This window comes from Babylonia areolata, chromosome 1 (genome assembly GCF_041734735.1).
Source record: "Babylonia areolata isolate BAREFJ2019XMU chromosome 1, ASM4173473v1, whole genome shotgun sequence".
Lineage (NCBI taxonomy): Eukaryota > Metazoa > Mollusca > Gastropoda > Neogastropoda > Buccinidae > Babylonia > Babylonia areolata.
Genome location: NC_134876.1, coordinates 53,952,438 through 53,970,226, shown reverse-complemented (window position 1 = coordinate 53,970,226; position 17,789 = coordinate 53,952,438). Strand labels below are relative to the sequence as shown.

Here is a 17,789-nt window from a genome sequence, read left to right as displayed (position 1 = left end):
CAGTTAAGGGGTTAATCAAGATCTCGCATCCAAACCCATCAGTACAACCCTGTAAACTTCTGACACTGACACTAGTGTGGGCCATGGAACTGGGGGAAAACATACCTTTAAATCATTCTCTTGCACATATGAAAATAGGATATATTCAATATTGAAAGTAACACATGATTGCAAAATATAATTTATTAAATAAATACTGTAAGACAAGAAGTTTGACATTTAGGATACGTCCAGATATTTTCAGTTTGTGTCAAAATAAAAGATATCTGATTGTTTTTGTGGGTTTTTTTGTTTTTTGTTTGTTTGGTTTTTTGTTTTTTTTTATAATGCCAGAGCTTTTCATACTTCTTCACACAGATATAGTCATTATATGTGACTGGTGTGTGTGTGAGAGAGAGAATGATACATGCATGTATGTTGAACACAATGTTACTGGATTCTTATGAGTATTTTGCATAAATTTATAATAGGGAATAAGCCTGTTAACATTACAGGGCCTATGCTTTGCATATATATATATATATATATATATATATATATATATATATATATGGTAACAGACAGTCTGCACAACAGAGATTTATTATCGTTATTGCTTACAGCCCAGTCAGCCACACTGGGCCAAAAGTACTGTTCATTCAAATGTGTTAAACCTGGAAAAAGAAAACACCGGAAAATAAAATTAGGTACAAGTAAATTCACAAACATTCATGCACATAAATCTGGCACATGTCTGTGATGATGTCTGTTCCGTCAATTTTCCACCAAAGGATTTGGAAAAAAAAAAAAAAAAAGAAAGAAAGAACAAGAAGAAGAAAACCAACATAATCATATATAATTCACAAATATTTTTAATAGCAGGCATACAAAATATTTAGTATTAAAATTCTGGTACATTTCTGTGTGAGTAAAATCTGATATAATAAGATAAAAGGAAAAGTCTCATCGATGACATTGTGAGTTGCTATGCCTATGAAAGGTTAAAAGCACCATCAGCCTCCATCTCCTTTGTAAATTATTTTCATAACAAGTCTTTGTTGATGTTGTTTTTTTATGATTGAAACATTGTTTACCGCGTCAAGGGCCTTGGCCAAAGGAATGATTCAGCGCTTGTAGCTTTTAGAGGCATTTGATTGGCTAAGAGCAGACCGGGCCAAGACGAATCATCTTTTCACTGTTAGCCACGCAAAATTTGGACAAGCAGAGCAAACCGATAGGCCTAGTTTGCATCAGTTTGTCATGGTACAGTATATGACACCAAACATGTAGTATAATACAAGCTCCTCCTTTTACCTACACACGTTTCCCTCCACATTGTTCTTTGAGTTCAATTTTGTGCAGTCTTTGAAGTTTACACAATGAACACACAGTTCTGGTGCTCTGTACAATGGTGGATTTAACCCCTTGACTGCTGCTGATGAGTAAGCTCATCGGTGAGGGGCTGTCACCTCATTTAGATCAGACAGAGCTTACATGTCAGGATGTCGGTGAATGGCTGTCACCTCATTTAGATCAGACAGAGCTTACATGTCAGGATGTCAGTGAAGGGCTGTCACCTCATTTAGATCAGACAGAGCTTACATGTCAGGATGTCAGTGAAGGGCTGTCACCTCATTTAGATCAGACAGCTTACATGTCAGTGAAGGGCTGTCACTTCATTTAAATCAGACAAAGCTTACATGTCAGGATGTCAGTGAAGGGCTGTCACCTCATTTAGATCAGACAGCTTACATGTCAGTGAAGGGCTGTCACCTCATTTAGATCAGACAGAGCTTATATGTCAGGATGACAGTCACCATTCCTGCATCTGGAGGTTTTCCTCTTTGTATTTACCTTGCTTTTGATCATCAAAGTCAATGACGTCACTGAAAAGGACACAAAAAATATAACTGCATTTCAAACTCATGCTACAGTGATTTAATTTCACCTACTGTCAGCTGTCAGTGTGTTCTGGAATGGGAGCATTAGCAAGATCAACATCAAAACAGGCTGCTTTGTCATCATATCAACACATTTCAAAGCACTCAAACAGACCACTTATGATCAACGTACTGAAACACAGCCACACCACACTACACACCCCTCAACACCTACACGACTGACACATCCAGACAGACCTAGAACTGCACACAAGACCATTCCCAACATCAACACATAAAAAATCCATAATAATTCTAACATCACAACACAAAACAGGCCATCCACAACATCAGCATATTAAAATGATTGTCCATAGCATCAACACTGACTGTAAAAGAAGACGAGTACATCAATCTCATGAAGTGGCATACGAAACTCATTTTTATATAACAAGGGTATTGGACAAAGCATAACTGTTTTTTTCTACATCCAGCCCTCAATGACTAAAAAAAAAAAGGCATACATAAAATGTAGAAACACATGCAGGCTGTAAACAGTCTGTCTCTCATGCTCTTGTGTGAACTGTTTCAGTCAAACTTTCATGTCAAGCTGTGGACTTGTACAAATCCTAAATTTATGCCCCTCCCCCTCTCACTTCACTTTCAAGCTTATTCCTTTTCTCCCTGTCTGTTCCTTCCCCCTGCCCCTGCAACCCCACACCCCCACCTCACCCCCACCCCTTTCTGTGTACCATTTCACTGTCCTCCCTCTCCCCCATCTTGGTCATCTGATTGTCCACACAGTGAGCACAGAATCTTCAGGTTCAGCTTCCAGGAGGTCTTAAAGTCTTAACTCCCGAGAGCAAGGTTTCGGTTGCGCATGCGCACTAGAGCCTATCCATAAAAGGGAAAGGGGCGGAGTTTATCTATAAAAAGCGCGAGCACGTGTCCGGTAGGTTAGTAGATCGTCATATTTCTCTCCGTTTGCATGTTTTACAAACAATGTGGTCGTTTACGGTTGCCAGCGTTGAGGGGCTGTCTGCATGCTTTCCAATTCTCACCGGACAGTACCACGTGCTGGTGCTATTTTTATCTGACAGACACGTCTAGCGCAAACACAAACGGCTCTAGCTCCGCCCCTTTTCTCTGCATTCAAATTTTGTATTACGTGTAGCTGACACATTTTGTACTTTCCAAAGTCAATTCAGGTCTAGATTGGAAGCTGCTAGGCAAATCTCGCTCTCTGCCATAAATGAAGCCAAACAGTAGCTTTATTAGGCTTTTATTTTGAATAAACCTTCACCGACATCACAGTGTCAGACTCTGGTGAGAAACTGGCTTGATTCAAATCGCCCGCCATTTATAGTCCGGTTCAGGCTTTAACAGCATGCTGAGTGATCCATATATGCTAGAACACACCTGCTGAAAGAACGTTTTAACCTGCTGTTTAGTAATGAAACCATTTTTGCCTCCAGAAATTACTGAACACGTGTTACCAGTTTCAAATGTTAACATTTTTTTGGAAAAAGTTATATATTTCAAACTGTTCTTTATTAAAGTTAGATAGCTATGTGTTAAATAGTCCAGTTGATTGTTTATTGTAGGTCCCCACATGAACCTCTTTTCAAATAATAATCTACAGAAGTAGTGCATACAATATTTGATTAGTGATATATTTTTTTTGGTCCTAATCCCGCTTCTCCCGTCCCGCCTCTCATACACACCCTTCCAATATTATGTTTTTTCTTTCTCCAGTCACTGACACTCACCCTCTCCATTTTAGATTTTGAACTCTATCTTTTCCACATTCTGTTCTCTCTCTGTCTGTCTGTCTGTCTGTCTGTCTCTCTCTTCCTTTCATAGTCCCCTCCTCCTTGCCCCCACCCCCTCCCCTCCACCTCAACCGCCCCCCTTTTCATTTGAATATACAGAAATGTTGATTTCTAATTAATAATAACAATCATCATTATGATAGAAATGATAATAATCCAAATGATAATAATAATATCATTTATTTTCAGTCTAATATCATCGTCTTAGATGAACAGACTATAAATAAATAAACGAACGAACTGCTGAAAGAAAAGGGTGGACGCCTAACCAGCACATAACTCCTCAACACACTGGTTAAGACCTTGAGAGCCTGACCAAATGTTGCAGGGAAGAGGGGAAATGGGACACCATTGTCATGGAAATGTGAAATGACTGAGAAATAAACAGAATCTTCAACAAAATGGAATGCTTTTCAGACAAAAAGACGTGAGAGAGGAACTGCCTCTTGGTTGAATACAGCTGGTGCCAAGATGCCTCATCATTTTCTGGAGGTTTTTGATCTTCTTGGATTTCATGGGACTTTTAAAACTAGAAGGTGGGTCTATAAGAGGCTTTTTTTTTTTCTATTGACTCCTCAACGGCTGCAGACCAGTATGCTCCTCAGTTACAGGTCAGGATGTTGGTCATTATCCTTTATTTAGAATTCTTCCTGGGGGACTGCTTTACTTGTGTTCAGCAAAATCAATCACACCACTTGACAGTACACAGGGAGCAGTTCTGGCACCTCATATTCATTCCACACTAATTTCATTTCACCAAGGTTCAGCAGCAAGGGGGTTAACTGGCTGTGAAAGGGGAAAAACATGTAACACAAAGCAGTAGATCAGGAAATAGTTGTTTTTGTCAGAGGTTCTTGCATAATGATTCTGTCTGAATTATGTGAACGTTTCAGCACTTCTCAGTTATTTGCTGTTTGGAATGAATCTCTATCTCTGGAAATGTACATTACCGTCTAACTACAGATCCCCAATGTTACCAGCTATCTCTGTATTCGACAACAAAATATTGCATGGAACCACTGTCAAAGGGCCTTCATTTTTTTTCTTCTCTCTTTTTTTTTTTTTTTTTTTGAAAATAATATAAGGTCTTTCTCAACTCTGTCAAATGCAGCACAAGAAAATGAAACAAAGACAGGTCAGAATCTGTTATAAATTTCAGTAGCTATCAACTCCATCTCAACTTCTCTTTTTAAAGAAACCTAACAATTTTTCCTCCTTTTTTTCCCCCCACCTCACCTTGTGGTTGGTCTCTACCCAAGAGATATGGGAGCACTTTGGTATAAGATATAATGCATACTTTCATTGTCAGACATTGCCTGTGTTTGACAAGAAGTGTGTTTTAATCACCAGGCAGATTTGGGGCATCGCCACACACTATGCTTCTTTTTCATGTCGGGCGTAGATTTCGGCGACCTGCTGGGCAAAGTGCTTGCGGAGCTGCGGGCGTTTGTTCTTGAAGGTGGGAGTGATCAGCCCTGCCTGCAGACTGAAGGGTTCCGCTTCCAGCTGTATGTCCATCACCTGCAACAGGGACACTGCTACTACAGGGATGGATGGACCGTGCGGTGAATGGTCATGTCATGGGATAAACACTGCCTGGATGAACAGACAGGGTGTGGGATGAACAACCATGGCACTAGATGAACAATCATGTCATGGGATAAACACTGCACTGGATGAACAGACAGGGTGTGGGATGAACAATCATGGCACTGGATGAACAATCATGACATGGGATAAACACTGCACTGGATAAACTGACAGGGTGTGGTATGAACAACCATGGCACTAGATGAACAATCATGTCATGGGATAAACACTGCACAGGCTGAACAGACAGGGTGTGGGATGAACAACCATGGCACTAGATGAACAATCATGGCATGGGATAAACACTGCACTGGATGAACAGACAGGGTGTGGGATGAACAATCATGGCACTAGATGAACAATCATGTCATGGGATAAACACTGCACTGGATGAACAGACAGGGTGTGGGATGAACAACCATGGCACTAGATGAACAATCATGGCATGGGATAAACACTGCACTGGATGAACAGACAGGGTGTGGGATGAACAACCATGGCACTGGATGAACAATCATGTCATGGGATAAACACTGCACTGGATGAAGAGACAGGATGTGGGATGAACAATCATGGCACTGGATGAACAATCATGTCATGGGATAAACACTGCACTGGATGAACAGGATGTGGGATGAACAATCATGGCACTAGATGAACAATCATGGCATGGGATAAACACTGCACTGGATGAACAGACAGGGTGTGGGATGAACAACCATGGCACTAGATGAACAATCATGTCATGGGATACACACTACACTGTGTGAACAGACAGGGTGTGGGATGAACAATCATGGCACTAGATGAACAATCATGTCATGGGATAAACACTGCACTGGATGAACAGACAGGGTGTGGGATGAACAATCATGGCACTAGATGAACAATCATGTCATGGGATAAACACTGTACTGGATGAACAGACAGGGTGTGGGATGAACAATCATGGCACTAGATGAACAATCATGGCATGGGATAAACACTGCACTGGATGAAGAGACAGGGCGTGGGGTGAACAATCATGGCACTGGATGAACAATCATGGCATGGGATAAACACTGCACAGGCTGAACAGACAGGGTGTGGGATGAACAATCATGGCACTGGATGAACAATCATGGCATGGGATAAACACTGCCTGGCACTGGATGGAAAGACAGGGTGTGTGATTAACAATCATGGCATCAGATAGATAACCATGGGTATGGATGGACAATCATGGTATTGGATTAACCATCATGGCACTGGATAAACCATCATGGCACTGGATGGACGATCATGGCACTGGATGAACAATCATGGCACTGGATGAATATATAGGGTATGCAATGAGCAATAATGACACTGGATGAACAGAGTATAGGATGAACAATCATGGCACTGGATGGACAGTCATCATGATGAAGAGACTGGCAATCAGATGAACAATCATGGCATTGTGTAAAGACAAGACAAGACCAATGGATGAACCATCACAGCATCAGATAAACAAACAGGACTTTAGATAAGTAACTTCTCTTTTACCCTGAAAAGAGTAATCTATCTACTGTGTTTCTTTCCAAAATGAATACCTTTACCTTGGAGGCTGTACCTGCATTACTGCACTACTGCACTAATTTTGCACAGCATACACTAACACAGAAATTACAAACTACATATGAATATATATATATATATAAATGCAAGCACAACCAGTGTGTGTGTGTGTGTATGTGTCCACATGCACGCATGCACATATGTGTGTGTGAGCAAGTGTGATACACACACACAAAAAAAACAATAAAAAAACAACAAGCATACAGAGAGATTCTTATAAATAAACAGACAAAGACTTGTAATCAAATATTTTTGTGTGCCACCAAACAGACATGCACGGATGTCCCAATCGTACCTGCTCAAATCCTTTGAGGTCTGCGTCTTTGCCGATCCTGCGCATGTCCTCCAGTATCACTTTCCTCAGTCCCTGCCACCGACCACACACGACTACCTCCATGCACACGTTCACTGATATTGTCAACAAGTTACTGATAGTGTGTTCCAGGTAGGGCTTGTTAAGTGTCAGTCATGTGTCAACTCTCAGGCATAGCTTGTGAGATTGTGAGCGTGTGCATGCACACACACATGCATGCACGCGTACACTCACGCACGCATGCAAGCATGCGCGCACTCACGCACACATACACGCACGCATGCACGCACTCACTCACACACACACACACACTCTCTCTCTCTTTCACACACACACTCTCTCTCTCACTCTCTCTCTCTCATACACACACATACACACACACATATACACACTTTCTCTCTCTCTCACACACACACACACGCACACACACACACACACACACACACACACACACAGATACCTCATCCTGACACAGAGTGTGGATGTCCTTCTGTCTGTTGTTGTTGGAAGCCCACAGCATCACGATGTCTGGTTCTGGCACCACGATGGCCACACATCGTGACTGCACACACCACACAGCATGTTGGCTATATATCTATTTCAGCACAAAGAAACTGAACTTACATCCCCTTCTTTTTCTCCCTTAATCTCTTGATTGCTGAACCTTGGTGACATGGAGTGATGGCCTAGAGTTAACGCGTCCACCTAGGAAGCAAAAGAATCTGAGCATGCTGGTTCGAATCACGGCTCAGCTGCCGATATTTTCTCCCCCTCCACTAGACCTTGAGTGGTGGTCTGGATGCTAGTCATTCAGATGAGACGATAAACCGAGGTCCTGTGTGCAGCATGCATTTAGCAGCACGTAAAAGAACCCACGGCAACAAAACGGTTGTTCCTGGCAAAATTCTGTAGAAAAATCCACTTCGATAGGAAAAACAGCTAAAACTGCACACATAAAAAAAATTTAAAAAAATGGGTGGTGCTGTAGTGTAGTGATGCACTCTCCCTGGGGAGAGCAGCCCGAATTTCACACAGAGAAATCTGTTGTGATAAAAAGAAATATAAATACAAATACAAATGATATCAGTGTAACGTGAGTTTGAAGAGCAATTACTGCTTGGTGTATAGTTATTAATTGATTGATATGGATACTTATATAGCGCCTATCATCGGTCGGAGACCAAACTCTAAGCGCTTTACAAACATAGGGTCATTTGCACAACAGGCTGCCTACCTGGGTAGAGCCGACTGACAGCTGCCACTGGGTGCTCATCATTCGTTTCTTGTCATTCAATCAGATTTCAGGCAGACATGTGACATTTTACGTGTATGACTATTTTGTTTATTTACCCCACCCCCCTTCACCCCCATGCAGGCAGCCATTCTCTGTCTTCGGGGGCGTGCATGCTGGGTATGTTCTTGTTTCCATAACCCACCAAAAGTGACATGGATTACAGGATATTTAATGTGCGTATCTGATCTTTTGCATGAGTATACACACGAAGGGTTTTCAGGCACTAGCAGGTCTGCACATATATGTCGACCTGGGAGATAAAAAAAATCTTCACCCTTTATCCACCAGGTGCCGTAACCAAAATTCGAACCCGGGACCCTCAGATCGAAAGTCAAATGCTTTGACCACTCGGCTGGTGCGCCCGTCATATAAGAGATAAAATGGTCTTATTACTTATTACTTCCACATTAATTAAACAGCACAATCTCTAGGATAAGATGTCAGACCTTGCCATGGTGGTACGTTTCAGCTTGACTAGTACCGTAAAGTTCGGTCTATAAGCCGCGACTTTTTACCCCAGCTTCAACCTCTGCAGCTTATACAATGATGTGGCTTATTTGCGGATTTTAACGATCTCGGGAGTGTCATGTTCTCGTCTATTCTTTGCTGCCCTTCAACTCACTAAAATCATGATTTCTGTCCATGAATTTTTGGATGAGCTTCAGGATAGTGTGCTAACTGTTCATGTTTTATAAATCAAATCCGCACACATTAAAGCCTTCAGATCAGCATTCAGTTCTACTCTGCTCAATCATACACCCTCATCATGCCGAAAACGTGACATTATGCCTATGATGCAGCCTTCAAATTGAAGGCGATCGACCTAGCAGACGACAGTGCAAGCAACGAACCAGCAGTGACCTCCACCTTCATGTTCATGAAGTGAAAGTGAGGCTGAAGTCAGAGGACAAGATGGCGGAGGAAGCTGTGCTGGTTCTCTTCAACTCGGACACTGAAGACGAAGATTTTAGTGGATTCAGTGAGCAGGATGACATTGAATAAATGTGACTATCCCTAAATTATGGATCTTATTTTCATTGTGTTTATTTATTATTTTTTTGCGGCACTAGCAGTATTTTCGCTTGCTTTTCTTTGTGTTGTTTCCTGCTTGTGTTTATTTCATAACCTACAGTATCGACAACTTTTCTGTAGTATCAGTAATATCAAACATGGTTTAGCATCCCTGTTGAGTGACAGCCAAACCTAACCCTTTACTCTGGAGTGAAGAGAAAAGGCAAAGCAAGGAAACCCCATGGTGCTGTTACCTTCAGGCTGTCTCCATCCAAAAAGCACTGCTGCACATACTTGCTCCTCGTGTAGATGGCTTCCACTTTCTCTGGTGCGATGTACTCTCCCTTCACACACAGAGGGAGAGAGGGAATGTGTTACATATTGAAACACTGACATACGACATTTTTGTACATTCTGAATTCACACACTTACACATTAACACATGCACACTCACTACAGAACACACAATTCTAAGATCTATCTATAGGCATATATATAGATATAGATAGATAGATGCACACTCACTACAGAACACACAATTCTAAGATCTATCTATATGCATATATATAGATATAGATAGACAGACAGACAGATAGACAGATAGATAGACAGATAGATAGATAGATGTAAAAAGATGTTAACAGAAAGATAGTAAGAAGAAAGAGTACATACACCTGTACTTCCACCACAATGCTCGACTGTGCTCAGGTATACACACACACACACACACACACACACCTGCACGCACGCACACACACACACACACACACACACACACATGCACACACACACACACACACACACACACACACACACACACAAACACACACACACACACTATCACCATTACCGGCAGAAAATACAAAAGGATACCTGAGCCAGTTTGAAGATGTGCTTGCATCTGTCCACAATCCGTAACGTTCCATTCTGCAAACACAGAACGAATGCTTGTACTCCAGATTATAGAATACAACAGCAATACAGTATGATGGTAACTTATGTAACACTGAAAGTAATAGCTGAAAGTACAAAGGCAACAGCAACAGCAATAATAGTAGAATAGTGGTTGTAGTCACCTGTATAACAGTTGTTGTGATGTGTTTTTTTTTGTTTTTTGTTTTTAAATATATATATATATATAATGATGACGATGGCATCAATAACATAATTGCAAGAACACTTGTGGCAGCTGCAAGAATGTGAACAACACAGTAATAAGTACCATTAATGCTAATACAATTAGTGATAATGCCAATGGTTCTCCATGATGCCCTCAAACCTGCTCCTCCCACCCCTCCCCCCTTAAACAATCCCTTAATCAGCAGTGGATCCATTCTGTGCCTTGATCAAGAACAGATTCATTCCCTTCCTCGGGGATCCATATCACACCTTCACAGTAAATCATAGATCCATTCAAAATTTTCAAGGAAATAATTAGACATTCGAAGTTGAAGTAACCAGTTTCCAGCTTGATTGGTTGGTTGAGCAATGTGGGCCAGCAACATTGACCATAACAAGAGTTGAACTACTTAAAAAAAAAAAATTTTTTTTAAAGGTCTGACCTTGTTGAAGATGCCCACATCTCCGGTTCTGAGCCAGCCGTCCGCTGTGAAGGCCTCCTTGTTTTTTTCAGGGTCACGGTAGTACCCCTTCATCACGTTGGTGCCTTTGACACACACCTGCACAGGATACACATGTGTTGGTTCTGTGCATTGGTAGCCTGGTTGATTCCACTGAAGTCAGTAAGGTCTGAACAAATGCAGTGAGAGTTTGCACAACCTTTTTTTTTTTTTCTTCTTCTTCTGCGTTCATGGGCTGCAACTCCCACGTTCACTCGTATGTACACGAGTGGGCTTTTACGTGTATGACCATTTTTTCTCCGCCATGTAGGCAGCCATACTCCGTTTTCGGGAGTGTGCATGCTGGGTATGTTCTTGTTTCCATAACCCACCGAACACTGACATGGATTACAGGATCTTTAACGTGCGTATTTGATCTTCTGCTTGCGTATACACACGAAGGGGGGTCAGGCACTAGCAGGTCTGCACATATATTGACCTGTGAGATCGGAAAAATCTCCACCCTTTACCCACCAGACGCCGTTACCGAGATTCAAACCCAGGACCCTCAGATTGAAAGTCCAACGCTGTAACCACTCGGCTATTGCGCCCGTCGTTTGCACAACCAACATGAGCACACTCAGATAAAAAAAAAAAATTAATAAGGAAACATGGTGAGACAGGATGGCAGGCAAAACAAACACAGAACTTTCCAGTGCAAAGCACTCATGCAGAGGTCTCTCAGAATGATGTCTCCTCGTGGTTTTTTTTTGTTTTGTTTTTTTTAGTTCTATTCAGCAGTAACACCACATTCAAGCAGACTGAGACAGACTGACAGAAAGAGAGACAGAGACAGAAATAGATATGATTATAGTAAGATAGGTAAGTACTGATGATATTGAGATGAATATGTATATATTTTGAGAGAAGAGAGAATGGGGAAGGGTGAGAGAGACAGAGAGAGAGACAGAGACAGAGAGAGAGAGTGTGTGTGTGTGTGTGTGGTGTGTGTGCGTGAGAGACACAGAGAGAGATAGATAGAGAGAGAGATGATGATGATGATGATGCCTTTGTTACCCTCTCACCTCTCCAATTCCGTCCTTGGCAAAGTACTCCATGTCCGGCACATCAATCAGCTTGACGTAGTTACAGGCCACGGGGCTACCTACATGGCCTGACCAATACAGCACACCAGATCACCATTAATATGCCATGTCACCGTAACATAAATATCCTGTCACCATAACATACACACTGCCCACTTGGCCTGACCAACGCAGCACACCAGATCACCATTAATGAATGCCATGTCACCATTACACAAACACCATGTCACCACTCATGTCACCACTACACAAACACCATGTCACCGCTACACCAACATCATGTCACCGTTCATGTCACCACTACACAAACACCATGTCACCGTTACACAAACATCATGTCACCGCTCATGTCACCACTACACAAACACCATGTCACCGGTACATAAACATCATGTCACCATAATATAAACACCATGTCACCATTACATAGACACCATGTCACTGTAACATAAACACCACGTCACCGTTACATAAACACAATGTCACTGTTACATAAACAAAAACCATGTCACTGTTACATAAACACCATGTCACCCTTACATAAACACAATGTTACTGTCACGTAAACAAAAATCATGTCACTGTAACATACACACTGCCCACTTGGCCTGACCAAGGCAGCACACCAGATCACCATTAATGAATGTCATGTCACCATAACACAAACACCATGTCACTGTTACATAAACACTATGTCACTTTAACATACACACTGCCCATGTGGCCTGACCAACACAGCACACCATATCACGATTAAAACACCATGTCATATCACCATTAAAACACCATGTCACTGTTACACAAACACCATGTCACCGCTCATGTCACCACTACACAAACACAATGTCACCGTTACATAAACACCATGTCACCGTTACATAAACACCATGTCACCATAACAGAAACACCATGTCACCCTTACATAGACACAATGTCACTGTCACGTAAACAAAAACCATGTCACTGTAACGTACACACTGCCCACTTGGCTTGACCAACACAGCACACCAGATCACCATTAAAACACCATGTCATATCACTATTAAAACACCATGTCACTGTTACATAAACACCATGTCACCCTTACATAAACACAATGTTACTGTCACGTAAACAAAAACCATGTCACTGTAACGTACACACTGCCCACTTGGCTTGACCAACACAGCACACCAGATCACCATAAATGAATGCCATGTCACCGTTACACAAACACCATGTCACTGCTCATGTCACTGCTACACAAACACTATGTCACCGTTACATAAACACCATGTCACCATTACATAAGCACCATGTCACCGTTACACAAACACCATGTCACCGCTACACAAACACTATGTCACCGCTCATGTCACCACTACACAAACACAATGTCACCATTACATAAACACCCTGTCACCGTTACATAAACACCCTGTCACCATAACAGAAACACCATGTCACCATTACATAAACATCGTGTCACTATTACATAAACACTTTGTCACCATTACATAAATACCATGTCACTGTTACATAAACAAAAACCATGTCACTGTAACATACACACTGCCCAATTGGCCTGACCAACACAGCACACCCGATCACCATTAATGAATGCCATGTCACTGTTAAACAAACACCATGTCAGTTACATAAACACTATGTCACCATTACATAAAAACTATCCCCAAGGCCTAGCCAACACAGCACCCTTTGTCAATTCTAAACAGGGTTCATAAAAAAAAAGTTAAGGACTACTTTGGAAAACTAGACCAGGTTTCTTCTTGTGCATATGTTGAAATGATGGTAATTCTCTTATAGCAAACAGTGATGTATGCAGCCAATGTTATGAGCGCTGCTCATAACCAGAGGTGCTTTTTTGCATGTGCAAAGGGGAGGTTACCTACTTCCAGGAGGTTATCGGCTGTAGCTACTTTCGTTTTCTCCACATAGGTGGATAGTAGTTTGCACAGGACAGGAATGTCAGACCCCTGCAGTTAAGTATGTGTAATTATAATTGAATTTTCAGACACTTCTCCCAAGCTGTTTATGGTGCAATTGTACCTGAAACAGCCATTTGTGTTCAGTGAGAGGTATTGGTAGACCCCAAGCAGCCTGCATAATTTATTTCAAGTCATCTCTGAACTTCTGTTGTTCTTTTTTTTTAACATTTAATGCAAACATAGACCTGCTGTTATGAAGTCATCCTTGATTTATGTGTGTGTAAAGTCTGCACAAACAATCCTATGCATGTGTACGTCCAGCATGATAATTATCTTCCTGAAGCTGAAGAGAGGCAAAGGGGGGACAGGAAGACTTTACAAAGGAAGACTTGAGGAAGAGAATGTGATAAGAAACTCTAGGGAGAGCTGGACAGTACAAGGTCTTCAGAGAAGAAGCCCCCCTCAGCCAAGTGTTTTGGCTCTAAACTCCTTACACTCTAAGGGGGCCGGGCCGCACCCAGGTCATGACTCCTGGATGCCCTTGTATTGCCACCCTTCTTTTTTCTGTTTTCCTGGTCCTCAGCAGGTTCAAACCCGTGCTTCCAGGGTGATCGCCACTTCAGGAGTGAGTCACCTTTTCTGGCAGACGTTTTAACCACTGAGCCTAGTTTGAGTACGGAAATTTAATCCTTATAAAGTTTACTTTCATTCCCCCTCGATCAGATCCAGATGGAACTCTTTTCAGCTGCTTCTGCCATTGCCTTGAGCCCATGTCCTCTCTCTGCCAGAAATCGACAGCTGTTTCATTAGGCTGTGGGCAGATGCGCCCACAAACCCTCTTGCACCAATCTCTATGGCAAGGACTTCAGCTTGGAAGCCAGAGAAGAATTAAGCACACAGAGGGGAAGAACACCAGAAGTAGAACAGCAGCAACAATGGAAAAAAGTAGAACAGCAGCAACAATGGAAAAAGTAGAACAGCAGCAACAATGAAAAAGTAGATGACATTGTTGACTGAATAAAGTTTGTAAATTCTGAATGTTGATGAAATGGATCATTTGTGATAGTTTTGGATGCTTTTGTGTTCAAAAGACTGAAAAAAATAAAAAAATAAAAAATAAAAACCTAAAGTGTTTGACCAAATCTAAGTGACTTTTCATCGTTGCATTACAAATATTCTGTTTTTCTTCTTCTTTTTCAGGTAAGTTGTGATAATGGTATGGAATGACAATTGAGTTTATAGGTTCTTTTTTTTTTTTTTTTTAAATTTAAGGAGAAGAAACTCACAGTGTGGAGAAAATGCCCTTCTGTTTGCTGTGTTCCATGTACACACAGGTGAGATGTGAATTGGATGTTACTAGTTGATTATATAATCAGTTTACATCCCTTTATTGTTTTTTGTTTTTTTTAAATTTATACTAAATATTGATTATACTTTTTTCTTTTTTTATTCTTTTTTAATTTGGCAATTTGGATAAACAGAATGTACTGGAGAAGCTTGCACTATGTTAAATACCTGTTTATAAATTTGTTTATTGAATGCTAAAACTTGTACTGTGATTGTAATGCCTTTTTCTATGTAGCATGTTTATCAGCAAAGGTGTTAACAGTTTCTCTTGTTGAGATAATAAAGAACTCTTGTTATCTTTTTTCTTGCATTTTGTGTCTGAGGCTGGCATTCATAACGACTGGGGATGGCCCCTTTTTCCTTACTTCCTCCCTTCTGTTCCCCCCTCCCCCCATCTCCCTTTCCCCACCCCATACCATCCTTCTTCCCATCTCTGCCGCTGAACAGACCCATGACTGCTGTCCACTTACCTGGTGTGGGATCCCCAGGGCAGGTGAAGGTGGCGACAGCTGTGCACTCTGTCTGACCGTACCCTTCAGACACCTGCAACACACCTGCTCTGAACAAGTCCATGCTGATCCTACTTGCACAGAAAAGTGTGCAAGCAGATAAACATAATGAAAACTACAGGTTTGCAAGCCTGCAAAATCCTAATGGTTTTGGTAAAAGATCATCCACAGGAACACCAAAAACCGAAGGCAATTCTGTGCACAATTAGTCCAGAAACAACAGACTTGTTACATACTTCAGTCCAAAGAGATTTCAAACCTCTAATGTCATAGAAACATGTATTCATTTCAAACGTCACAAGACATGTAAAATCACAGTATTCACAGAAAGATTCAGCAAAGTCACTTTTCTTCTATGATGAATATAAAGTAGGTTAGTTGTTTGATGTGCATGTGGGTGGTTGGACTTGCATGTGTGTATGAGAGTGTGTGTATGTGTGTGCATGTTGTTCCTTCCTGCTTCACCCCAATTGCTCTACACCTCCTCCCCCAATACTTTATTTATTCATTCATTAATATGTCTTTCTGTAGCGCATATTCTTGAAGCTCTATGCGCTTTACAAAAGCACTAAAAGCATTCACTCAAACATCCCCACAAACATACACATATCATTTGAAACATAAGTATGGGAGAATAATCAAAAGAAATCATGCCATATACTGAATCTAATAATCCATCAGATATAAAAATATAACCAAGAGGAGAAACTCAATCCTACCAGACAGCCGAGGGCGCAGCGTGCAAAATCAAAGACCTCTGCAGACAGAGGGGCAGATCCAGTGGTCATCATGGTGACATTGCCACCCAGGAGGGCATGGATTTTCCTGAACACCAGTCTGTCCCACACGCTGTCCTTTCGAATGATGCCTCTGCGGGGAGCGAACAAAACCAAAAACAACATTAGTCATGAATACCATGATTTCTTAAAGACAGCTAAATTTTCAAATCAAGCCAAGAAATTCATATGCACTATCCAACACTGTATCTGCTAAATCATGGGGTATATCTATTGGGAAAATCTCCATGCCAAAGGAGGTTAGTAGACACCACAGCCTCTTTGATCAACCCAGCACACAAGTCAGGCCTACCTATCACAATACACATCCAAGGTATTAGAAAGACATACACATCCACATTACTACTACAAGTCTATCAATAAATAATAATGAGTATTTGTATAGCACTGAATCTAGTGCACAGACAAATCAAAGATCTTATACATCAGTCATGATGGGCACAACAGCCAAGTGGTTAAAGCATTAGACTTTCAATCTGAGGATCCAGGGTTCAAATTTCGGTCATGGCACCTGATCTGTAAAGTGTGGAAATTTTTCCTATCTCCCAGGTCAACAGATGTACAGACCTGCCAGAGCCTGAACCCCCTTCATGTGTATACACATGCAGAAGATCAAATATGCATGTTAAAGATCCCGTAATCCATGTCAGCGTACAGCGGGTTACATAAACAAGAACATACCTGGTTCCCCCCTCCCCCTCTCCTCCCAGTAATAGGGTATGACTGCCTACATGGTAAGGATAAAAACAGTCATACACTAAAGAAAACCCCACTCATGTACACAAGTGAACATGGGAGTCACTGGCCACAAACATCAGTCATTAACGTGCATATCTTCAAACACACCCATTACCTTTTAACCTCCTGAAGCTTCCTGTTGAGAGCAAGGTGAAGCATGAAAGACTTGGTCTTGCTGTGTTCCACGCTGCTCATCACCTGAAGAAGGACGAAGGCAGGTGTACATTACATCATCACACCAAAGCAGTCCTGCGCAGACAGGTGCAGCAACCAAGTGGTTAGTGCACTGGCCTTCATTTTCCTAGGG

The 17,789-nt window shown here is 41.6% G+C and overlaps 1 pseudogene across 1 annotated transcript in view; it reads right to left on the bottom strand.

Annotated features, from left to right (window-relative positions):
* Nucleotides 1-3,750: 3,750 nt before the first annotated feature.
* Nucleotides 3,751-17,789, bottom strand: part of LOC143284041 (long-chain-fatty-acid--CoA ligase 5-like) — a 46,950-nt pseudogene continuing 32,911 nt past the window's right edge. Inside the window, exons 13-22 of the transcript XR_013055479.1 lie at nucleotides 17,598-17,680; nucleotides 16,667-16,817; nucleotides 15,909-15,981; nucleotides 12,143-12,231; nucleotides 11,061-11,177; nucleotides 10,372-10,425; nucleotides 9,753-9,842; nucleotides 7,654-7,755; nucleotides 7,176-7,247; nucleotides 3,751-5,212 (exon numbers count right to left, since the gene is read on the bottom strand). The product of XR_013055479.1 is annotated as a long-chain-fatty-acid--CoA ligase 5-like (transcript). The remainder of the gene's footprint in view (nucleotides 5,213-7,175; nucleotides 7,248-7,653; nucleotides 7,756-9,752; nucleotides 9,843-10,371; nucleotides 10,426-11,060; nucleotides 11,178-12,142; nucleotides 12,232-15,908; nucleotides 15,982-16,666; nucleotides 16,818-17,597; nucleotides 17,681-17,789) is intronic.